Source organism: Equus caballus, chromosome 6 (genome assembly GCF_041296265.1).
Source record: "Equus caballus isolate H_3958 breed thoroughbred chromosome 6, TB-T2T, whole genome shotgun sequence".
NCBI classification, from domain to species: Eukaryota; Metazoa; Chordata; class Mammalia; order Perissodactyla; family Equidae; genus Equus; species Equus caballus.
In genome coordinates, this window is record NC_091689.1 from 31,249,427 (window position 1) to 31,274,238 (window position 24,812).

Genomic DNA, 24,812 nt, shown 5'->3' on the forward strand with positions numbered 1-24,812 from the left:
TCCTTCCAAAGGGCGAGTTGGGCCCCACAGCATCTTGCTTCCAGCTCTTTGGGAACCTAAGAAACAAGTCGCTCTGCACAGTGCTCTTACAGCCTACTGGGAACATCTCTTCCAAAGGTCTGTGAAACGCAGATTCTTTGCAGGCCTGGTCTGGCTGAAGTAGGACTTCTGCTCTGGGTGTGCTACTTTGCCCTAGAGCTGAAAGGCACAACGTGCAGGCTTCTTTCCAAAGGGCGAGTTGGGCCCCACAGCATCTTGCTTCAAGCTCTTTGGGATGCTGAGAAACAACTCGCTCTGCACAGTGCTCTTACAGCCTACCGGGAACATCTCTTCCAAAGGCCTGTGAAACGCAGTTTCTTTGCAGGCGTGATCTGGCTGAAGTAGGACTTCTGCTCTGGGTGTGCTACTTTGCCCTAGAGCTGAAAGGCACAACGTGCAAGCTTCTTTCCAAAGGGCGAGTTGGGCCCCACAGCATCTTGCTTCCAGCTCTTTGGGAAGCTAAGAAACAACTCGCTCTGCACAGTGCTCTTACAGCCTACCGGGAACATCTCTTCCAAAGGCCTGTGAAACGCAGTTTCTTTGCAGGCCTGATCTGGCTGAAGTAGGACTTCTGCTCTGGGTGTGCTACTTTGCCCTAGAGCTGAAAGGCACAACGTGCAGGCTTCTTTCCAAAGGGCGAGTTGGGCCCCACAGCATCTTGCTCCCAGCTCTTTGGGAAGCTAAGAAACAACTCGCTCTGCACAGTGCTCTTACAGCCTACCGGGAACATCCTTTCCAAAGGCCTGTGAAACGCAGTTTCTTTGCAGGCCTGGTCTGGCTGAAGTAGGACTTCTGCTCTGGGTGTGCTACTTTGCCCTAGAGCTGAAAGGCACAACGTGCAGGCTTCTTTCCAAAGGGCGAGTTGGGCCCCACAGCATCTTGCTTCCAGCTCTTTGGGAAGCTAAGTAACAACTCGCTCTGCACAGTGCTCTTACAGCCTAGTGGGAACATCTCTTCCAAAGGCCTGTGAAAAGCAGTTTCTTTGCAGGCCTGATCTGGCTGAAGTAGGACTTCTGCTCTGGGTGTGCTCCATTGCCCTAGAGCTGAAAGGCACAATGTACAGGCTTCTTTCCAAAGGGCGAGTTGGGCCCCACAGCATCTTGCTTCCAGCCCTTTGGGAAGCTAAGAAACAACTCGCTCTGCACAGTGCTCTTACAGCCTCTCGGGAACATCTCTTCCAAAGGCCTGTGAAACGCAGTTTCTTTGCAGGCCTGGTCTGGCTGAAGTAGGACTTCTGCTCTGGGTGTGCTACTTTGCCCTAGAGCTGAAAGGCACAACGTGCAGGCTTCTTTCCAAAGGGCGAGTTGGGCCCCACAGCATCTTGCTTCCAGCTCTTTGGGAAGCTAAGAGACAACTCGCTCTGCACAGTGCTCTTACAGCCTACCGGGAACATCTCTTCCAAAGGCCTGTGAAATGCAGTTTCTTTGCAGGCCTGATCTGGCTGAAGTAGGACTTCTGCTCTGGGTGTGCTACTTTGCCCTAGAGCTGAAAGGCACAACGTGCAGGCTTCTTTCCAAAGGGCGAGTTGGGCCCCACAGCATCTTGCTTCCAGCTCTTTGGGAAGCTAAGAAACAACTCGCTCTGCACAGTGCTCTTACAGCCTACCGGGAACATCTCTTCCAAAGGCCTGTGAAACGCAGTTTCTTTGCAGGCCTGGTCTGGCTGAAGTAGGACTTCTGCTCTGGGTGTGCTACTTTGCCCTAGAGCTGAAAGGCACAACGTGCATGCTTCTTTCCAAAGGGCGAGTTGGGCCCCACAGCATCTTGCTTCCAGCTCTTTGGGAAGCTAAGAAACAACTCGCTCTGCACAGTGCTCTTACAGCCTAGTGGGAACATCTCTTCCAAAGGCCTGTGAAACGCACTTTCTTTGCAGGCCTGATCTGGCTGAAGTAGGGCTTCTGCTCTGGGTGTGCTACATTGCCCTAGAGCTGAAAGGCACAACGTGCAGGCTTCTTTCCAAAGGGCGAGTTGGGCCCCACAGCATCTTGCTTCCAGCTCTTTGGGAAGCTGAGAAACAAATCGCTCTGCACAGTGCTCTTACAGCCTACCGGGAACATCTCTTCCAAAGGCCTGTGAAACGCAGTTTCTTTGCAGGCGTGATCTGGCTGAAGTAGGACTTCTGCTCTGGGTGTGCTACTTTGCCCTAGAGCTGAAAGGCACAACGTGCTGGCTTCTTTCCAAAGGGCGAGTTGGACGCCACAGCATCTTGCTTCCAGCTCTTTGGGAAGCTAAGAAACAACTCGCTCTGCACAGTGCTCTTACAGCCTACCGGGAACATCCTTTCCAAAGGCCTGTGAAACGCAGTTTCTTTGCAGGCCTGGTCTGGCTGAAGTAGGACTTCTGCTCTGGGTGTGCTACTTTGCCCTAGAGCTGAAAGGCACAACGTGCAGGCTTCTTTCCAAAGGGCGAGTTGGACCCCACAGCATCTTGCTTCCAGTTCTTTGGGAAGCTAAGTAACAACTCGCTCTGCACAGTGCTCTTACAACCTAGTGGGAACATCTCTTCCAAAGGCCTGTGAAACACAGTTTCTTTGCAGGCCTGATCTGGCTGAAGTAGGACTTCTGCTCTGGGTGTGCTCCATTGCCCTAGAGCTGAAAGGCACAACGTACAGGCTTCTTTCCAAAGGGCGAGTTGGGCCCCACAGCATCTTGCTTCCAGCTCTTTGGGAAGCTAAGAAACAACTCGCTCTGCACAGTGCTCTTACAGCCTACCGGGAACATCTCTTCCAAAGGCCTGTGAAACGCTGTTTCTTTGCAGGCCTGATCTGGCTGAAGTAGGACTTCTGCTCTGGGTGTGCTACATTGCCCTAGAGCTGAAAGGCACAACGTGCAGGCTTCTTTCCAAAGGGCGAGTTGGGCCCCACAGCATCTTGCTTCCAGCTCTTTGGGAAACTAAGAAACAACTCGCTCTGCACAGTGCTCTTACAGCCTACCGGGAACATCTCTTCCAAAGGTCTGTGAAACGCAGTTTCTTTGCAGGCCTGGTCGGGCTGAAGTAGGACTTCTGCTGTGGGTGTGCTACTTTGCCCTAGAGCTGAAAGGCACAAAGTGCAGGCTTCTTTCCAAAGGGCGAGTTGGGCCCCACAGCATCTTGCTTCCAGCTCTTTGGGAAGCTAAGAGACAACTCGCTCTGCACAGTGCTCTTACAGCCTACCGGGAACATCTCTTCCAAAGGCCTGTGAAACGCAGTTTCTTTGCAGGCCTGATCTGGCTGAAGTAGGACTTCTGCTGTGGGTGTGCTACTTTGCCCTACAGCTGAAAGGCACAACGTGCAGGCTTCTTTCCAAAGGGCGAGTTGGGCCCCACAGCATCTTGCTTCCAGCTCTTTGCGAAGCTAAGAAACAACTCGCTCTGCACAGTGCTCTTACAGCCTACCGGGAACATCTCTTCCAAAGGCCTGTGAAACGCAGTTTCTTTGCAGGCCTGATCTGGCTGAAGTAGGACTTCTGCTCTGGGTGTGCTACTTTGCCCTAGAGCTGAAAGGCACAACCTGCAGGCTTCTTTCCAAAGGGCGAGTTGGGCCCCACAGCATCTTGCTTCCAGCTCTTTGGGAAGCTAAGAAACAACTCGCTCTGCACAGTGCTCTTACAGCCTACCGGGAACATCTCTTCCAAAGGCCTGTGAAATGCAGTTTCTTTGCAGGCCTGGTCTGGCTGAAGTAGGACTTCTGCTCTGGGTGTGCTACTTTGAGCTAGAGCTGAAAGGCACAACGTGCAGGCTTCTTTCCAAAGTGCGAGTTGGGCCCCACAGCATCTTGCTTCCAGCTCTTTGGGAAGCTAAGAAACAACTCGCTCTGCACAGTGCTCTTACAGCCTAGTGGGAACATCTCTTCCAAAGGCCTGTGAAACGCACTTTCTTTGCAGGCCTGATCTGGCTGAAGTAGGGCTTCTGCTCTGGGTGTGCTACATTGCCCTAGAGCTGAAAGGCACAACGTGCAGGCTTCTTTCCAAAGGGCGAGTTGGGCCCCACAGCATCTTGCTTCCAGCTCTGTGGGAAGCTAAGAAACAGCTCGCTCTGCACAGTGCTCTTACAGCCTACCGGGAACATCTCTTCCAAGGCCTGTGAAACTCAGTTTCTTTGCAGGCCTGGTCTGGCTGAAGTAGGACTTCTGCTCTGGGTGTGCTACTTTGCCCTAGAGCTGAAAGGCACAACGTGCAGGCTTCTTTCCAAAGGGCGAGTTGGGCCCCACAGCATCTTGCTTCCAGCTCTTTGGGAAGCTAAGAAACAACTCGCTCTGCACAGTGCTCTTACAGCCTAGTGGGAACATCTCTTCCAAAGGCCTGTGAAATGCACTTTCTTTGCAGGCCTGATCTGGCTGAAGTAGGACTTCTGCTCTGGGTGTGCTACATTGCCCTAGAGCTGAAAGGCACAACGTGCAGGCTTCTTTCCAAAGGGCGAGTTGGGCCCCACAGCATCTTGCTTCCAGTTCTTTGGGAAGCTAAGAAACAACTCGCTCTGCACAGTGCTCTTACAGCCTACCGGGAACATCTCTTCCAAAGGCCTGTGAAACGCAGTTTCTTTACAGGCCTGATCTGGCTGAAGTAGGACTTCTGCTGTGGGTGTGCTACTTTGCCCTAGAGCTGAAAGGCACAAAGTGCAGGCTTCTTTCCAAAGGGCGAGTTGGGCCCCACAGCATCTTGCTTCCAGCTCTTTGCGAAGCTAAGAAACAACTCGCTCTGCACAGTGCTCTTACAGCCTACCGGGAACATCTCTTCCAAAGGCCTGTGAAACGCTGTTTCTTTGCAGGCCTGATCTGGCTGAAGTAGGACTTCTGCTCTGGGTGTGCTACATTGCCCTAGAGCTGAAAGGCACAACGTGCAGGCTTCTTTCCAAAGGGCGAGTTGGGCCCCACAGCATCTTGCTTCCAGCTCTTTGGGAAACTAAGAAACAACTCGCTCTGCACAGTGCTCTTACAGCCTACCGGGAACATCTCTTCCAAAGGTCTGTGAAACGCAGTTTCTTTGCAGGCCTGGTCTGGCTGAAGTAGGACTTCTGCTGTGGGTGTGCTACTTTGCCCTAGAGCTGAAAGGCACAAAGTGCAGGCTTCTTTCCAAAGGGCGAGTTGGGCCCCACAGCATCTTGCTTCCAGCTCTTTGGGAAGCTAAGAGACAACTCGCTCTGCACAGTGCTCTTACAGCCTACCGGGAACATCTCTTCCAAAGGCCTGTGAAACGCAGTTTCTTTGCAGGCCTGATCTGGCTGAAGTAGGACTTCTGCTGTGGGTGTGCTACTTTGCCCTACAGCTGAAAGGCACAACGTGCAGGCTTCTTTCCAAAGGGCGAGTTGGGCCCCACAGCATCTTGCTTCCAGCTCTTTGGGAAGCTAAGCAACAACTCGCTCTGCACAGTGCTCTTACAGCCTACGGGGAACATCTCTTCCAAAGGCCTGTGAAACACAGTTTCTTTGCAGGCCTGATCTGGCTGAAGTAGGACTTCTGCTCTGGGTGTGCTACTTTGCCCTAGAGCTGAAAGGCACAACCTGCAGGCTTCTTTCCAAAGGGCGAGTTGGGCCCCACAGCATCTTGCTTCCAGCTCTTTGGGAAGCTAAGAAACAACTCGCTCTGCACAGTGCTCTTACAGCCTACCGGGAACATCTCTTCCAAAGGCCTGTGAAATGCAGTTTCTTTGCAGGCCTGGTCTGGCTGAAGTAGGACTTCTGCTCTGGGTGTGCTACTTTGAGCTAGAGCTGAAAGGCACAACGTGCAGGCTTCTTTCCAAAGTGCGAGTTGGGCCCCACAGCATCTTGCTTCCAGCTCTTTGGGAAGCTAAGAAACAACTCGCTCTGCACAGTGCTCTTACAGCCTAGTGGGAACATCTCTTCCAAAGGCCTGTGAAACGCACTTTCTTTGCAGGCCTGATCTGGCTGAAGTAGGGCTTCTGCTCTGGGTGTGCTACATTGCCCTAGAGCTGAAAGGCACAACGTGCAGGCTTCTTTCCAAAGGGCGAGTTGGGCCCCACAGCATCTTGCTTCCAGCTCTGTGGGAAGCTAAGAAACAGCTCGCTCTGCACAGTGCTCTTACAGCCTACCGGGAACATCTCTTCCAAGGCCTGTGAAACTCAGTTTCTTTGCAGGCCTGGTCTGGCTGAAGTAGGACTTCTGCTCTGGGTGTGCTACTTTGCCCTAGAGCTGAAAGGCACAACGTGCAGGCTTCTTTCCAAAGGGCGAGTTGGGCCCCACAGCATCTTGCTTCCAGCTCTTTGGGAAGCTAAGAAACAACTCGCTCTGCACAGTGCTCTTACAGCCTAGTGGGAACATCTCTTCCAAAGGCCTGTGAAATGCACTTTCTTTGCAGGCCTGATCTGGCTGAAGTAGGACTTCTGCTCTGGGTGTTCTACATTGCCCTAGAGCTGAAAGGCACAACGTGCAGGCTTCTTTCCAAAGGGCGAGTTGGGCCCCACAGCATCTTGCTTCCAGTTCTTTGGGAAGCTAAGAAACAACTCGCTCTTCACAGTGCTCTTACAGCCTACCGGGAACATCTCTTCCAAAGGCCTGTGAAACGCAGTTTCTTTACAGGCCTGATCTGGCTGAAGTAGGACTTCTGCTGTGGGTGTGCTACTTTGCCCTAGAGCTGAAAGGCACAAAGTGCAGGCTTCTTTCCAAAGGGCGAGTTGGGCCCCACAGCATCTTGCTTCCAGCTCTTTGCGAAGCTAAGAAACAACTCGCTCTGCACAGTGCTCTTACTGCCTACCGGGAACATCTCTTCCAAAGGCCTGTGAAACGCAGTTTCTTTGCAGGCCTGATCTGGCTGAAGTAGGACTGCTGCTCTGGATGTGCTACTTTGCCCTATAGCTGAAAGGCACAACGTGCAGGCTTCTTTCCAAAGGGCGAGTTGGGCCCCACAGCATCTTGCTTCCAGCTCTTTGGGAAGCTAAGAAACAACTCGCTCTGCACAGTGCTCTTACAGCCTACCGGGAACAGCTCTTCCAAAGGCCTGTGAAACGCAGTTTCTCTGCAGGCCTGATCTGGCTGAAGTAGGACTTCTGCTCTGGGTGTGCTACTTTGCCCTAGAGCTGAAAGGCACAACGTGCCGGCTTCTTTCCAAGGGGCGAGTTGGGCCCCACAGCATCTTGCTTCCAGCTCTTTGGGAAGCTGAGAAACAACTCGCTCTGCACAGTGCTCTTACAGCCTACCGGGAACATCTCTTCCAAAGGCCTGTGAAACGCAGTTTCTTTGCAGGCCTGATCTGGCTGAAGTAGGACTTCGGCTCTGGGTGTGCTACTTTGCCCTAGAGCTGAAAGGCACAACGTGCAGGCTTCTTTCCAAAGGGCGAGTTGGGCCCCACAGCATCTTGCTTCCAGCTCTTTGCGAAGCTAAGAAACAAGTCGCTCTGCAGAGTGCTGTTACAGCCTACCGGGAACATCTCTTCCAAAGGCCTGTGAAACGCAGTTTCTTTGCAGGCCTGATCTGGCTGAAGTAGGACTTCTGCTCTGGGTGTGCTACTTTGCCCTAGAGCTGAAAGGCACAACGTGCAGGCTTCTTTCCAAAGGGCGAGTTGGGCCCCACAGCATCTTGCTTCCAGCTCTTTGGGAAGCTGAGAAACAACTCGCTCTGCACAGTGCTCTTACAGCCTACCGGGAACATCTCTTCCAAAGGCCTGTGAAACGCAGTTTCTTTGCAGGCCTGATCTGGCTGAAGTAGGACTTCTGCTCTGGGTGTGCTACTTTGCCCTAGAGCTGAAAGGCACAACGTGCAGGCTTCTTTCCAAAGGGCGAGTTGGGCCCCACATCATCTTGCTTCCAGCCTTTTGGGAAGCTAAGAAACAACTCGCTCTACACAGTGCTCTTACAGCCTACCGGGAACATCTCTTCCAGAGGCCTGTGAAACGCAGTTTCTTTGCAGGCCTGATCTGGCTGAAGTAGGACTTCTGCTCTGGGTGTGCTACATTGCCCTAGAGCTGAAAGGCACAACGTGCAGGCTTCTTTCCAAAGGGCGAGTTGGGCCCCACAGCATCTTGCTTCCAGCTCTTTGGGAAGCTAAGAAACAACTCGCTCTGCACAGTGCTCTTACAGCCTACCGGGAACATCTCTTCCAAAGGCCTGTGAAACGCAGTTTCTTTGCAGGCCTGATCTGGCTGAAGTAGGGCTTCTGCTCTGGGTGTGCTACTTTGCCCTAGAGCTGAAAGGCACAACGTGCAGGCTTCTTTCCAAAGGGCGAGTTGGGCCCCACAGCATCTTGCTTCCAGCTCTTTGGGAAGCTGAGAAACAACTCGCTCTGCACAGTGCTCTTACAGCCTAGTGGGAACATCTCTTCCAAAGGCCTGTGAAACGCAGTTTCTTTGCAGGCCTGATCTGGCTGAAGTAGGACTTCTGCTCTGGGTGTGCTACTTTGCCCTAGAGCTGAAAGGCACAACCTGCAGGCTTCTTTCCAAAGGGCGAGTTGGGCCCCACAGCATCTTGCTTCCAGCCTTTTGGGAAGCTAAGAAACAACTCGCTCTACACAGTGCTCTTACAGCCTACCGGGAACATCTCTTCCAGAGGCCTGTGAAACGCAGTTTCTTTGCAGGCCTGATCTGGCTGAAGTAGGGCTTCTGCTCTGGGTGTGCTACATTGCCCTAGAGCTGAAAGGCACAACGTGCAGGCTTCTTTCCAAAGGGCGAGTTGGGCCCCACAGAATCTTGCTTCCAGCTCTTTGGGAAGCTAAGAAACAACTCGCTCTGCACAGTGCTCTTACAGCCTACCGGGAACATCCTTTCCAAAGGCCTGTGAAACGCAGTTTCTTTGCAGGCCTGGTCTGGCTGAAGTAGGACTTCTGCTCTGGGTGTGCTACTTTGCCGTAGAGCTGAAAGGCACAACGTGCAGGCTTCTTTCCAAAGGGCGAGTTGGGCCCCACAGCATCTTGCTTCCAGCTCTTTGGGAAGCTAAGAGACAACTCGCTCTGCACAGTGCTCTTACAGCCTACCGGGAACATCTCTTCCAAAGGCCTGTGAAATGCAGTTTCTTTGCAGGCCTGATCTGGCTGAAGTAGGACTTCTGCTCTGGGTGTGCTACTTTGCCCTAGAGCTGAAAGGCACAACGTGCAGGCTTCTTTCCAAAGGGCGAGTTGGGCCCCACAGCATCTTGCTTCCAGCTCTTTGGGAAGCTGAGAAACAACTCGCTCTGCACAGTGCTCTTACAGCCTACCGGGAACATCTCTTCCAAAGGCCTGTGAAACGCAGTTTCTTTGCAGGCCTGGTCTGGCTGAAGTAGGACTTCTGCTCTGGGTGTGCTACTTTGCCCTAGAGCTGAAAGGCACAACGTGCAGGCTTCTTTCCAAAGGGCGAGTTGGGCCCCACAGCATCTTGCTTCCAGCTCTTTGGGAAGCTAAGAAACAACTCGCTCTGCACAGTGCTCTTACAGCCTAGTGGGAACATCTCTTCCAAAGGCCTGTGAAACGCACTTTCTTTGCAGGCCTGATCTGGCTGAAGTAGGGCTTCTGCTCTGGGTATGCTACATTGCCCTAGAGCTGAAAGGCACAACGTGCAGGCTTCTTTCCAAAGGGCGAGTTGGGCCCCACAGCATCTTGCTTCCAGCTCTTTGGGAAGCTAAGAAACAACTCGCTCTGCACAGTGCTCTTACAGCCTACCGGGAACATCTCTTCCAAAGGCCTGTGAAACGCAGTTTCTTTGCAGGCCTGATCTGGCTGAAGTAGGACTTCTGCTCTGGGTGTGCTACTTTGCCCTAGAGCTGAAAGGCACAACCTGCAGGCTTCTTTCCAAAGGGCGAGTTGGGCCCCACAGCATCTTGCTTCCAGCCTTTTGGGAAGCTAAGAAACAACTCGCTCTACACAGTGCTCTTACAGCCTACCGGGAACATCTCTTCCAGAGGCCTGTGAAACGCAGTTTCTTTGCAGGCCTGATCTGGCTGAAGTAGGGCTTCTGCTCTGGGTGTGCTACATTGCCCTAGAGCTGAAAGGCACAACGTGCAGGCTTCTTTCCAAAGGGCGAGTTGGGCCCCACAGAATCTTGCTTCCAGCTCTTTGGGAAGCTAAGAAACAACTCGCTCTGCACAGTGCTCTTACAGCCTACCGGGAACATCCTTTCCAAAGGCCTGTGAAACGCAGTTTCTTTGCAGGCCTGGTCTGGCTGAAGTAGGACTTCTGCTCTGGGTGTGCTACTTTGCCGTAGAGCTGAAAGGCACAACGTGCAGGCTTCTTTCCAAAGGGCGAGTTGGGCCCCACAGCATCTTGCTTCCAGCTCTTTGGGAAGCTAAGAGACAACTCGCTCTGCACAGTGCTCTTACAGCCTACCGGGAACATCTCTTCCAAAGGCCTGTGAAATGCAGTTTCTTTGCAGGCCTGATCTGGCTGAAGTAGGACTTCTGCTCTGGGTGTGCTACTTTGCCCTAGAGCTGAAAGGCACAACGTGCAGGCTTCTTTCCAAAGGGCGAGTTGGACGCCACAGCATCTTGCTTCCAGCTCTTTGGGAAGCTAAGAAACAACTCGCTCTGCACAGTGCTCTTACAGCCTACCGGGAACATCCTTTCCAAAGGCCTGTGAAACGCAGTTTCTTTGCAGGCCTGGTCTGGCTGAAGTAGGACTTCTGCTCTGGGTGTGCTACTTTGCCCTAGAGCTGAAAGGCACAACGTACAGGCTTCTTTCCAAAGGGCGAGTTGGACCCCACAGCATCTTGCTTCCAGTTCTTTGGGAAGCTAAGTAACAACTCGCTCTGCACAGTGCTCTTACAACCTAGTGGGAACATCTCTTCCAAAGGCCTGTGAAACACAGTTTCTTTGCAGGCCTGATCTGGCTGAAGTAGGACTTCTGCTCTGGGTGTGCTCCATTGCCCTAGAGCTGAAAGGCACAACGTACAGGCTTCTTTCCAAAGGGCGAGTTGGGCCCCACAGCATCTTGCTTGCAGCTCTTTGGGAAGCTAAGAAACAACTCGCTCTGCACAGTGCTCTTACAGCCTACCGGGAACATCCTTTCCAAAGGCCTGTGAAACGCAGTTTCTTTGCAGGCCTGGTCTGGCTGAAGTAGGACTTCTGCTCTGGGTGTGCTACTTTGCCCTAGAGCTGAAAGGCACAACGTACAGGCTTCTTTCCAAAGGGCGAGTTGGACCCCACAGCATCTTGCTTCCAGTTCTTTGGGAAGCTAAGTAACAACTCGCTCTGCACAGTGCTCTTACAACCTAGTGGGAACATCTCTTCCAAAGGCCTGTGAAACACAGTTTCTTTGCAGGCCTGATCTGGCTGAAGTAGGACTTCTGCTCTGGGTGTGCTCCATTGCCCTAGAGCTGAAAGGCACAACGTACAGGCTTCTTTCCAAAGGGCGAGTTGGGCCCCACAGCATCTTGCTTGCAGCTCTTTGGGAAGCTAAGAAACAACTCGCTCTGCACAGTGCTCTTACAGCCTACCGGGAACATCTCTTCCAAAGGCCTGTGAAACGCAGTTTCTTTGCAGGCCTGATCTGGCTGAAGTAGGACTTCTGCTCTGGGTGTGCTACTTTGCCCTAGAGCTGAAAGGCACAACGTGCAGGCTTCTTTCCAAAGGGCGAGTTGGGCCCCACAGCATCTTGCTTCCAGCTCTTTGGGAAGCTAAGAAACAACTCGCTCTGCACAGTGCTCTTACAGCCTACGGGGAACATCTCTTCCAAAGGTCTGTGAAACGCAGTTTCTTTGCAGGCCTGGTCTGGCTGAAGTAGGACTTCTGCTCTGGGTGTGCTACTTTGCCCTAGAGCTGAAAGGCACAACGTGCAGGCTTCTTTCCAAAGGGCGAGTTGGGCCCCACAGCATCTTGCTTCCAGCTCTTTGGGAAGCTAAGAGACAACTCGCTCTGCACAGTGCTCTTACAGCCTACCGGGAACATCTCTTCCAAGGGCCTGTGAAATGCAGTTTCTTTGCAGGCCTGATCTGGCTGAAGTAGGACTTCTGCTCTGGGTGTGCTACTTTGCCCTAGAGCTGAAAGGCACAACGTGCAGGCTTCTTTCCAAAGGGCGAGTTGGGCCCCACAGCATCTTGCTTCCAGCTCTTTGGGAAGCTAAGAAACAACTCGCTCTGCACAGTGCTCTTACAGCCTACCGGGAACATCTCTTCCAAAGGCCTGTGAAACGCAGTTTCTTTGCAGGCCTGGTCTGGCTGAAGTAGGACTTCTGCTCTGGGTGTGCTACTTTGCCCTAGAGCTGAAAGGCACAACGTGCAGGCTTCTTTCCAAAGGGCGAGTTGGGCCCCACAGCATCTTGCTTCCAGCTCTTTGGGAAGCTAAGAAACAACTCGCTCTGCACAGTGCTCTTACAGCCTAGTGGGAACATCTCTTCCAAAGGCCTGTGAAACGCAGTTTCTTTGCAGGCCTGGTCTGGCTGAAGTAGGACTTCTGCTCTGGGTGTGCTACTTTGCCCTAGAGCTGAAAGGCACAACGTGCAGGCTTCTTTCCAAAGGGCGAGTTGGGCCCCACAGCATCTTGCTTCAAGCTCTTTGGGAAGCAAAGAAACAACTCGCTCTGCACAGTGCTCTTACAGCCTACCGGGAACATCCTTTCCAAAGGCCTGTGAAACGCAGTTTCTTTGCAGGCCTGGTCTGGCTGAAGTAGGACTTCTGCTCTGGGTGTGCTACTTTGCCCTAGAGCTGAAAGGCACAACGTGCAGGCTTCTTTCCAAAGGGCGAGTTGGGCCCCACAGCATCTTGCTTCCAGCTCTTTGGGTAGCTAAGAAACAACTCTCTCTGCACAGTGCTCTTACAGCCTAGTGGGAACATCTCTTCCCAAGGGTTGTGAAACGCAGTTTGTTTGCAGGCCTGATCTGGCTGAAGTTGGACTTCTGCTCTGGGTCTGCTACTTTGCCCTAGAGCTGAAAGGCACAACGTGCAGGCTTCTTTGCAAATGGTGAGTTGGGCCCCACAGCATCTTGCTTCCAGCTCTTTGGGAAGCTAAGAAACAACTCGCTCTGCACAGTGCTCTTACAGCCTAGTGGGAACACATGTTCCAAAGGCCTGTGAAACGCAGTTTCTTTGCAGGCCTGACCTGGCTGAAGTAGGACTTCTGCTCTGGGTGTGCTACATTGCCCTAGAGCTGAAAGGCACAACGTGCAGGCTTCTTTCCAAGGGGCGAGTTGGGCCCCACAGCATCTTGCTTACAGCTCTTTGGGAAGCTATGAAACCACTCGCTCTGCACAGTGCTCTTACAGCCTACCGGGAACATCTCTTCCAAAGGCCTGTGAAACGCAGTTTCTTTGCAGGCCTGATCTGGCTGAAGTAGGGCTTTTGCTCTGGGTGTGCTACTTTGCCCTAGAGCTGAAAGGCACAACGTGCAGGCTTCTTTCCAAAGGGCGAGTTGGGCCCCACAGCATCTTGCTTCCAGCTCTTTGGGAAGCTGAGAAACAACTCGCTCTGCACAGTGCTCTTACAGCCTAGTGGGAACATCTCTTCCAAAGGCCTGTGAAACGCAGTTTCTTTGCAGGCCTGATCTGGCTGAAGTAGGACTTCTGCTCTGGGTGTGCTACTTTGCCCTAGAGCTGAAAGGCACAACGTGCAGGCTTCTTTCCAAAGGGCGAGTTGGGCCCCACAGCATCTTGCTTCCAGCTCTTTGGGAAGCTAAGAAACAACTCGCTCTGCACAGTGCTCTTACAGCCTACCGGGAACATCCTTTCCAAAGGCCTGTGAAACGCAGTTTCTTTGCAGGCCTGGTCTGGCTGAAGTAGGACTTCTGCTCTGGGTGTGCTACTTTGCCCTAGAGCTGAAAGGCACAACGTGCAGGCTTCTTTCCAAAGGGCGAGTTGGGCCCCACAGCATCTTGCTTCCAGCTCTTTGGGAAGCTAAGTAACAACTCGCTCTGCACAGTGCTCTTACAGCCTAGTGGGAACATCTCTTCCAAAGGCCTGTGAAACGCAGTTTCTTTGCAGGCCTGATCTGGCTGAAGTAGGACTTCTGCTCTGGGTGTGCTCCATTGCCCTAGAGCTGAAAGGCACAACGTACAGGCTTCTTTCCAAAGGGCGAGTTGGGCCCCACAGCATCTTGCTTCCAGCTCTTTGGGAAGCTAAGAAACAACTCGCTCTGCACAGTGCTCTTACAGCCTACCGGGAACAGCTCTTCCAAAGGCCTGTGAAACGCAGTTTCTTTGCAGGCCTGATCTGGCTGAAGTAGGGCTTCTGCTCTGGGTGTGCTACTTTGCCCTAGAGCTGAAAGGCACAACGTGCAGGCTTCTTTCCAAAGGGCGAGTTGGGCCCCACAGCATCTTGCTTCCAGCTCTTTGGGAAGCTGAGAAACAACTCGCTCTGCACAGTGCTCTTACAGCCTACCGGGAACATCTCTTCCAAAGGCCTGTGAAACGCAGTTTCTTTGCAGGCCTGATCTGGCTGAAGTAGGACTTCTGCTCTGGGTGTGCTACTTTGCCCTAGAGCTGAAAGGCACAACGTGCAGGCTTCTTTCCAAAGGGCGAGTTGGGCCCCACAGCATCTTGCTTCCAGCTCTTTGGGAAGCTAAGAAACAACTCGCTCTGCACAGTGCTCTTACAGCCTACCGGGAACAGCTCTTCCAAAGGCCTGTGAAACGCAGTTTCTTTGCAGGACTGATCTGGCTGAAGTAGGACTTCTGCTCTGGGTGTGCTACTTTGCCCTAGAGCTGAAAGGCACAACATGCAGGCTTCTTTCCAAAGGGCGAGTTGGGCCCCACAGCATCTTGCTTCCAGCTCTTTGGGAACCTAAGAAACAACTCGCTCTGCACAGTGCTCTTACAGCCTACTGGGAACATCTCTTCCAAAGGTCTGTGAAACGCTGTTTCTTTGCAGGCCGGGTCTGGCTGAAGTAGGACTTCTGCTCTGGATGTGCTACTTTGCCCTAGAGCTGAAAGGCACAACGTGCAGGCTTCTTTCCAAAGGGCGAGTTGGGCCCCACAGCATCTTGCTTCCAGCTCTTTGGGAAGCTAAGAAACAACTCGCTCTGCACAGTGCTCTTACAGCCTACCGGGAACATCTCTTCCAAAGGCCTGTGAAACGCAGGTCCTTTGCAGGCCTGATCTGGCTGAAGTAGGACTTCTGCTCTGGGTGTGCTACTTTGCCCTAGAGCTGAAAGGCACAACGTGCAGGCTTCTTTCCAAAGGGCGAGTTGGGCCCCACAGCATCTTGCTTCCAGCTCTTTGGGAAGCTAAGTAACAACTCGCTCTGCACAGTGCTCTTTCAGCCTACCGGGAACATCTCTTCCAAAGGCCTGTGAAACGCAGTTTCTTTGCAGGCCTGATCTGGCTGAAGTAGGACTTCTGCTCTGGGTGTGCTCCATTGCCCTAGAGCTGAAAGGCACAACGTACAGGCTTCTTTCCAAAGGGCGAGTTGGGCCCCACAGCATCTTGCTTCCAGCTCTTTGGGAAGCTGAGAAACAACTCGCTCTGCAGAGTGCTCTTACAGCCTTCCGGGAACATCTCTTGCAAAGGCCTGTGAAACGCAGTTTCTTTGCAGGCCTGATCTGGCTGAAGTAGGACTTCTGCTCTAGGTGTGCTACATTGCCCTAGAGCTGAAAGGCACAACGTGCTGGCTTCTTTCCAAAGGGCGAGTTGGGCCCCACAGCATCTTGCTTCCAGCTCTTTGGGAAGCTAAGAAACAACTCGCTCTGCACAGTGCTCTTACAGCCTACCGGGAACATCTCTTCCAAAGGCCTGTGAAACGCAGTTTCTTTGCAGGCCTGATCTGGCTGAAGTAGGGCTTCTGCTCTGGGTGTGCTACTTTGCCCTAGAGCTGAAAGGCACAACGTGCAGGCTTCTTTCCAAAGGGCGAGTTGGGCCCCACAGCATCTTGCTTCCAGCTCTTTGGGAAGCTGAGAAACAACTCGCTCTGCACAGTGCTCTTACAGCCTAGTGGGAACATCTCTTCCAAAGGCCTTTGAAACGCAGTTTCTTTGCAGGCCTGATCTGGCTGAAGTAGGACTTCTGCTCTGGGTGTGCTACTTTGCCCTAGAGCTGAAAGGCACAACGTGCAGGCTTCTTTCCAAAGGGCGAGTTGGGCCCCACAGCATCTTGCTTCCAGCCTTTTGGGAAGCTAAGAAACAACTCGCTCTACACAGTGCTCTTACAGCCTACCGGGAACATCTCTTCCAGAGGCCTGTGAAACGCAGTTTCTTTGCAGGCCTGATCTGGCTGAAGTAGGACTTCTGCTCTGGGTGTGCTACTTTGCCCTAGAGCTGAAAGGCACAACGTGCAGGCTTCTTTCCAAAGGGCGAGTTGGGCCCCACAGCATCTTGCTTCCAGCTCTTTGGGAAGCTAAGAAACAACTCGCTCTGCACAGTGCTCTTACAGCCTACCGGGAACATCTCTTCCAAAGGCCTGTGAAACACAGTTTCTTTGCAGGCCTGATCTGGCTGAAGTAGGACTTCTGCTCTGGGTGTGCTACTTTGCCCTAGAGTTGAAAGGCACAACGTGCAGGCTTCTTTCCAAAGGGCGAGTTGGGCCCCACAGCATCTTGCTTCCAGCTCTTTGGGAAGCTGAGAAACCACTCGCTCTGCACAGTGCTCTTACAGCCTACCGGGAACATCTCTTCCAAAGGCCTGTGAAACGCAGTTTCTTTGCAGGCCTGATCTGGCTGAAGTAGGGCTTCTGCTCTGGGTGTGCTACTTTGCCCTAGAGCTGAAAGGCACAACGTGCAGGCTTCTTTCCAAAGGGCGAGTTGGGCCCCACAGCATCTTGCTTCCAGCTCTTTGGGAAGCTAAGAAACAACTCGCTCTGCACAGTCTCTTACAGCCTACGGGGAACATATCTTCCAAAGGCCTGTGAAACGCAGTTTCTTTGCAGGCCTGATCTGGCTGAAGTAGGACTTCTGCTCTGGGTGTGCTGCTTTGCCCTAGAGCTGAAAGGCACAACATGCAGGCTTCTTTCCAAAGGGCGAGTTGGGCCCCACAGCATCTTGCTTCCAGCTATTTGGGAAGCTGAGAAACAACTCGCTCTGCACAGTGCTCTTACAGCCTACCGGGAACTTCTCTTCCAAAGGCCTGTGAAACGCAGTTTCTTTGCAGGCCTGATCTGGCTGAAGTAGGACTTCTGCTGTGGGTGTGCTACTTTGCCCTAGAGGTGAAAGGCACAACGTGCAGGCTTCTTTCCAAAGGGCGAGTTGGGCCCCACAGCATCTTGCTTCCAGCTCTTTGGGAAGCTAAGAAACAACTCGCTCTGCACAGTGCTCTTACAGCCTACCGGGAACATCTCTTCCAAAGGCCTGTGAAACGCAGTTTCTTTGCAGGCCTGATCTGGCTGAAGTAGGGCTTCTGCTCTGGGTGTGCTACTTTGCCCTAGAGCTGAAAGACACAACGTGCAGGCTTCTTTCCAAAGGGCGAGTTGGGCCCCACAGCATCTTGCTTCCAGCTCTTTGGGAAGCTGAGAAACAACTCGCTCTGCACAGTGCTCTTACAGCCTAGTGGGAACATCTCTTCCAAAGGCCTGTGAAACGCAGTTTCTTTGCAGGCCTGATCTGGCTGAAGTAGGACTTCTGCTCTGGGTGTGCTACTTTGCCCTAGAGCTGAAAGGCACAACCTGCAGGCTTCTTTCCAAAGGGCGAGTTGGGCCCCACAGCATCTTGCTTCCAGCTCTTTGGGAAGCTAAGAAACAACTCGCTCTGCACAGTGCTCTTACAGCCTACCGGGAACATCTCTTCCAAAGGCCTGTGAAACGCAGTTTCTTTGCAGGCCTGATCTGGCTGAAGTAGGACTTCTGCTCTGGGTGTGCTACTTTGCCCTAGAGCTGAAAGGCACAACATGCAGGCTTCTTTCCAAAGGGCGAGTTGGGCCCCACAGCATCTTGCTTCCAGCTCTTTGGGAAGCTAAGAAACAACTCGCTCTGCACAGTGCTCTTACAGCCTACCGGGAACATCTCTTCCAAAGGCCTGTGAAACGCAGTTTCTTTGCAGGCCTGATCTGGCTGAAGTAGGGCTTCTGCTCTGGGTGTGCTACTTTGCCCTAGAGCTGAAAGACACAACGTGCAGGCTTCTTTCCAAAGGGCGAGTTGGGCCCCACAGCATCTTGCTTCCAGCTCTTTGGGAAGCTGAGAAACAACTCGCTCTGCACAGTGCTCTTACAGCCTAGTGGGAACATCTCTTCCAAAGGCCTGTGAAACGCAGTTTCTTTGCAGGCCTGATCTGGCTGAAGTAGGACTTCTGCTCTGGGTGTGCTACTTTGCCCTAGAGCTGAAAGGCACAACCTGCAGGCTTCTTTCCAAAGGGCGAGTTGGGCCCCACAGCATCTTGCTTCCAGCTCTTTGGGAAGCTAAGAAACAACTCGCTCTGCACAGTGCTCTTACAGCCTACCGGGAACATCTCTTCCAAAGGCCTGTGAAACGCAGTTTCTTTGCAGGCCTGATCTGGCTGAAGTAGGACTTCTGCTCTGGGTGTGCTACTTTGCCCTAGAGCTGAAAGGCACAACATGCAGGCTTCTTTCCAAAGGGCGAGTTGGGCCCCACAGCATCTTGCTTCCAGCTCTTTGGGAACCTAAGAAACAACTCGCTCTGCACAGTGCTCTTACAGCCTACCGGGAACATCCTTTCCAAAGGCCTGTGAAACGCAGTTTCTTTGCAGGCCTGGTCTGGCTGAAGTAGGACTTCTGCTCTGGGTGTGCTACTTTGCCCTAGAGCTGAAAGGCACAACGTGCAGGCTTCTTTCCAAAGGGCGAGTTGGGCCCCACAGCATCTTGCTTCCAGCTCTTTCGGAAGCTAAGAAACAACTCGCTCTGCACAGTGCTCTTACAGCCTACCGGGAACAGCTCTTCCAAAGGCCTGTGAAACGCAGTTTCTTTGCAGGCCTGATCTGGCTGAAGTAGGACTTCTGCTCTGGGTGTGCTACTTTGCCCTAGAGCTGAAAGGCACAACGTGCAGGCTTCTTTCCAAAGGGCGAGTTGGGCCCCACAGCATCTTGCTTCCAGCCTTTTGGGAAGCTAAGAAACAACTCGCTCTACACAGTGCTCTTACAGCCTACCGGGAACATCTCTTCCAGAGGCCTGTGAAACGCAGTTTCTTTGCAGGCCTGATCTGGCTGAAGTAGGACTTCTGCTCTGGGTGTGCTACATTGCCCTAGAGCTGAAAGGCACAACGTGCAGGCTTCTTTCCAAAGGGCGAGTTGGGCCCCACAGCATCTTGCTTCCAGCTCTTTGGGAAGCTAAGAAACAACTCGCTCTGCACAGTGCTCTTACAGCCTACCGGGAACATCTCTTCCAAAGGCCTGTGAAACGCAGTTTCTTTGCAGGCCTGATCTGGCTGAAGTAGGACTTCTGCTCTGGGTGTGCTACTTTGCCCTAGAGTTGAAAGGCACAACGTGCAGGCTTCTTTCCAAAGGGCGAGTTGGGCCCCACAGAATCTTGCTTCCAGCTCTTTGGGAACCTGAGAAACAACTCGCTCTGCACATTTCTCTTACAGCCTACTGGGAACATCTCTTCCAAAGGTCTGTGAAACGCAGTTTCTTTGCAGGCCTGGTCTGGCTGAAGTAGGACTTCTGCTCTGGGTGTGCTACTTTGCCCTAGAGCTGAAAGGCTCAACGTGCAGGCTTCTTTCCAAAGGGCGAGTTGGGCCACACAGCATCTTGCTTCCAGCTCTTTGGGAAGCTGAGAAACAACTCGCTCTGCACAGTGCTCTTACAGCCTACCGGGAACATCTCTTCCAAAGGCCTGTGAAACGCAGTTTCTTTGCAGGCCTGATCTGGCTGAAGTAGGGCTTCTGCTCTGGGTGTGCTACTTTGCCCTAGAGCTGAAAGGCACAACGTGCAGGCTTCTTTCCAAAGGGCGAGTTGGGCCCCACAGCATCTTGCTTCCAGCTCTTTGGGAAGCTAAGAAACAACTCGCTCTGCACAGTGCTCTTACAGCCTACCGGGAACATCCTTTCCAAAGGCCTGTGAAACGCAGTTTCTTTGCAGGCCTGGTCTGGCTGAAGTAGGACTTCTGCTCTGGGTGTGCTACTTTGCCCTAGAGGTGAAAGGCACAACGTGCAGGCTTCTTTCCAAAGGGCGAGTTGGGCCCCACAGCATCTTGCTTCCAGCTCTTTGGGAAGCTAAGAAACAACTCGCTCTGCACAGTGCTCTTACAGCCTACCGGGAACATCTCTTCCAAAGGCCTGTGAAACGCAGTTTCTTTGCAGGCCTGGTCTGGCTGAAGTAGGACTTCTGCTCTGGGTGTGCTACTTTGCCCTAGAGCTGAAAGGCACAACGTGCAGGCTTCTTTCCAAAGGGCGAGTTGGGCCCCACAGCATCTTGCTTCCAGCTCTTTGGGAAGCTAAGAAACAACTCGCTCTGCACAGTGCTCTTACAGCCTAGTGGGAACATCTCTTCCAAAGGCCTGTGAAACGCACTTTCTTTGCAGGCCTGATCTGGCTGAAGTAGGGCTTCTGCTCTGGGTATGCTACATTGCCCTAGAGCTGAAAGGCACAACGTGCAGGCTTCTTTCCAAAGGGCGAGTTGGGCCCCACAGCATCTTGCTTCCAGCTCTTTGCGAAGCTAAGAAACAACTCGCTCTGCACAGTGCTCTTACAGCCTACCGGGAACATCTCTTCCAAAGGCCTGTGAAACGCAGTTTCTTTGCAGGCCTGATCTGGCTGAAGTAGGACTTCTGCTGTGGGTGTGCTACTTTGCCCTAGAGCTGAAAGGCACAACGTGCAGGCTTCTTTCCAAAGGGCGAGTTGGGCCCCACAGCATCTTGCTTCCAGCTCTTTGCGAAGCTAAGAAACAACTCGCTCTGCACAGTGCTCTTACAGCCTACCGGGAACATCCTTTCCAAAGGCCTGTGAAACGCAGTTTCTTTGCAGGCCTGGTCTGGCTGAAGTAGGACTTCTGCTCTGGGTGTGCTACTTTGCCGTAGAGCTGAAAGGCACAACGTGCAGGCTTCTTTCCAAAGGGCGAGTTGGGCCCCACAGCATCTTGCTTCCAGCTCTTTGGGAAGCTAAGAGACAACTCGCTCTGCACAGTGCTCTTACAGCCTACCGGGAACATCTCTTCCAAAGGCCTGTGAAATGCAGTTTCTTTGCAGGCCTGATCTGGCTGAAGTAGGACTTCTGCTCTGGGTGTGCTACTTTGCCCTAGAGCTGAAAGGCACAACGTGCAGGCTTCTTTCCAAAGGGCGAGTTGGGCCCCACAGCATCTTGCTTCCAGCTCTTTGGGAAGCTAAGAAACAACTCGCTCTGCACAGTGCTCTTACAGCCTACCGGGAACATCTCTTCCAAAGGCCTGTGAAACGCAGTTTCTTTGCAGGCCTGGTCTGGCTGAAGTAGGACTTCTGCTCTGGGTGTGCTACTTTGCCCTAGAGCTGAAAGGCACAACGTGCAGGCTTCTTTCCAAAGGGCGAGTTGGGCCCCACAGCATCTTGCTTCCAGCTCTTTGGGAAGCTAAGAAACAACTCGCTCTGCACAGTGCTCTTACAGCCTAGTGGGAACATCTCTTCCAAAGGCCTGTGAAACGCACTTTCTTTGCAGGCCTGATCTGGCTGAAGTAGGGCTTCTGCTCTGGGTATGCTACATTGCCCTAGAGCTGAAAGGCACAACGTGCAGGCTTCTTTCCAAAGGGCGAGTTGGGCCCCACAGCATCTTGCTTCCAGCTCTTTGCGAAGCTAAGAAACAACTCGCTCTGCACAGTGCTCTTACAGCCTACCGGGAACATCTCTTCCAAAGGCCTGTGAAACGCAGTTTCTTTGCAGGCCTGATCTGGCTGAAGTAGGACTTCTGCTGTGGGTGTGCTACTTTGCCCTAGAGCTGAAAGGCACAACGTGCAGGCTTCTTTCCAAAGGGCGAGTTGGGCCCCACAGCATCTTGCTTCCAGCTCTTTGCGAAGCTAAGAAACAACTCGCTCTGCACAGTGCTCTTACAGCCTACCGGGAACATCTCTTCCAAAGGCCTGTGAAACGCAGTTTCTTTGCAGGCCTGATCTGGCTGAAGTAGGACTTCTGCTCTGGGTGTGCTACTTTGCCCTAGAGCTGAAAGGCACAACATGCAGGCTTCTTTCCAAAGGGCGAGTTGGGCCCCACAGCATCTTGCTTCCAGCTCTTTGGGAAGCTAAGAAACAAGTCGCTCTGCACAGTGCTCTTACAGCCTACCGGGAACATCTCTTCCAAAGGTCTGTGAAACGCAGTTTCTTTGCAGGCCTGGTCTGGCTGAAGTAGGACTTCTGCTCTGGGTGTGCTACTTTGCCGTAGAGCTGAAAGGCACAACGTGCAGGCTTCTTTCCAAAGGGCGAGTTGGGCCCCACAGCATCTTGCTTCCAGCTCTTTGGGAAGCTGAGAAACAAATCGCTCTGCACAGTGCTCTTACAGCCTACCGGGAACATCTCTTCCAAAGGCCTGTGAAACGCAGTTTCTTTGCAGGCGTGATCTGGCTGAAGTAGGACTTCTGCTCTGGGTGTGCTACTTTGCCCTAGAGCTGAAAGGCACAACGTGCTGGCTTCTTTCCAAAGGGCGAGTTGGACGCCACAGCATCTTGCTTCCAGCTCTTTGGGAAGCTAAGAAACAACTCGCTCTGCACAGTGCTCTTACAGCCTACCGGGAACATCCTTTCCAAAGGCCTGTGAAACGCAGTTTCTTTGCAGGCCTGGTCTGGCTGAAGTAGGACTTCTGCTCTGGGTGTGCTACTTTGCCCTAGAGCTGAAAGGCACAACGTACAGGCTTCTTTCCAAAGGGCGAGTTGGACCCCACAGCATCTTGCTTCCAGTTCTTTGGGAAGCTAAGTAACAACTCGCTCTACACAGTGCTCTTACAACCTAGTGGGAACATCTCTTCCAAAGGCCTGTGAAACACAGTTTCTTTGCAGGCCTGATCTGGCTGAAGTAGGACTTCTGCTCTGGGTGTGCTCCATTGCCCTAGAGCTGAAAGGCACAACGTACAGGCTTCTTTCCAAAGGGCGAGTTGGGCCCCACAGCATCTTGCTTGCAGCTCTTTGGGAAGCTAAGAAACAACTCGCTCTGCACAGTGCTCTTACAGCCTACCGGGAACATCTCTTCCAAAGGCCTGTGAAACGCAGTTTCTTTGCAGGCCTGATCTGGCTGAAGTAGGACTTCTGCTCTGGGTGTGCTACTTTGCCCTAGAGCTGAAAGGCACAACGTGCAGGCTTCTTTCCAAAGGGCGAGTTGGGCCCCACAGCATCTTGCTTCCAGCTCTTTGGGAAGCTAAGAAACAACTCGCTCTGCACAGTGCTCTTACAGCCTACCGGGAACATCTCTTCCAAAGGTCTGTGAAACGCAGTTTCTTTGCAGGCCTGGTCTGGCTGAAGTAGGACTTCTGCTCTGGGTGTGCTACTTTGCCCTAGAGCTGAAAGGCACAACGTGCAGGCTTCTTTCCAAAGGGCGAGTTGGGCCCCACAGCATCTTGCTTCCAGCTCTTTGGGAAGCTAAGAAACAACTCGCTCTGCACAGTGCTCTTACAGCCTAGTGGGAACATCTCTTCCAAAGGCCTGTGAAACGCACTTTCTTTGCAGGCCTGATCTGGCTGAAGTAGGGCTTCTGCTCTGGGTATGCTACATTGCCCTAGAGCTGAAAGGCACAACGTGCAGGCTTCTTTCCAAAGGGCGAGTTGGGCCCCACAGCATCTTGCTTCCAGCTCTTTGGGAAGCTAAGAAACAACTCGCTCTGCACAGTGCTCTTACAGCCTACCGGGAACATCTCTTCCAAAGGCCTGTGAAACGCAGTTTCTTTGCAGGCGTGATCTGGCTGAAGTAGGACTTCTGCTCTGGGTGTGCTACTTTGCCCTAGATCTGAAAGGCACAACGTGCTGGCTTCTTTCCAAAGGGCGAGTTGGACGCCACAGCATCTTGCTTCCAGCTCTTTGGGAAGCTAAGAAACAACTCGCTCTGCACAGTGCTCTTACAGCCTACCGGGAACATCCTTTCCAAAGGCCTGTGAAACGCAGTTTCTTTGCAGGCCTGGTCTGGCTGAAGTAGGACTTCTGCTCTGGGTGTGCTACTTTGCCCTAGAGCTGAAAGGCACAACGTACAGGCTTCTTTCCAAAGGGCGTGTTGGACCCCACAGCATCTTGCTTCCAGTTCTTTGGGAAGCTAAGTAACAACTCGCTCTGCACAGTGCTCTTACAACCTAGTGGGAACATCTCTCACAAAGGCCTGTGAAACACAGTTTCTTTGCAGGCCTGATCTGGCTGAAGTAGGACTTCTGCTCTGGGTGTGCTCCATTGCCCTAGAGCTGAAAGGCACAACGTACAGGCTTCTTTCCAAAGGGCGAGTTGGGCCCCACAGCATCTTGCTTCCAGCTCTTTGGGAAGCTAAGAAACAACTCGCTCTGCACAGTGCTCTTACAGACTACCGGGAACATCTCTTCCAAAGGCCTGTGAAACGCAGTTTCTTTGCAGGCCTGATCTGGCTGAAGTAGGACTTCTGCTCTGGGTGTGCTACTTTGCCCTAGAGCTGAAAGGCACAACGTGCAGGCTTCTTTCCAAAGGGCGAGTTGGGCCCCACAGCATCTTGCTTCCAGCTCTTTGGGAAGCTAAGAAACAACTCGCTCTGCACAGTGCTCTTACAGCCTACCGGGAACATCTCTTCCAAAGGTCTGTGAAACGCAGTTTCTTTGCAGGCCTGGTCTGGCTGAAGTAGGACTTCTGCTCTGGGTGTGCTACTTTGCCCTAGAGCTGAAAGGCACAAAGTGCAGGCTTCTTTCCAAAGGGCGAGTTGGGCCCCACAGCATCTTGCTTCCAGCTCTTTGGGAAGCTAAGAGACAACTCGCTCTGCACAGTGCTCTTACAGCCTACCGGGAACATCTCTTCCAAAGGCCTGTGAAACGCAGTTTCTTTGCAGGCCTGATCTGGCTGAAGTAGGACTTCTGCTGTGGGTGTGCTACTTTGCCCTAGAGCTGAAAGGCACAACGTGCAGGCTTCTTTCCAAAGGGCGAGTTGGGCCCCACAGCATCTTGCTTCCAGCTCTTTGCGAAGCTAAGAA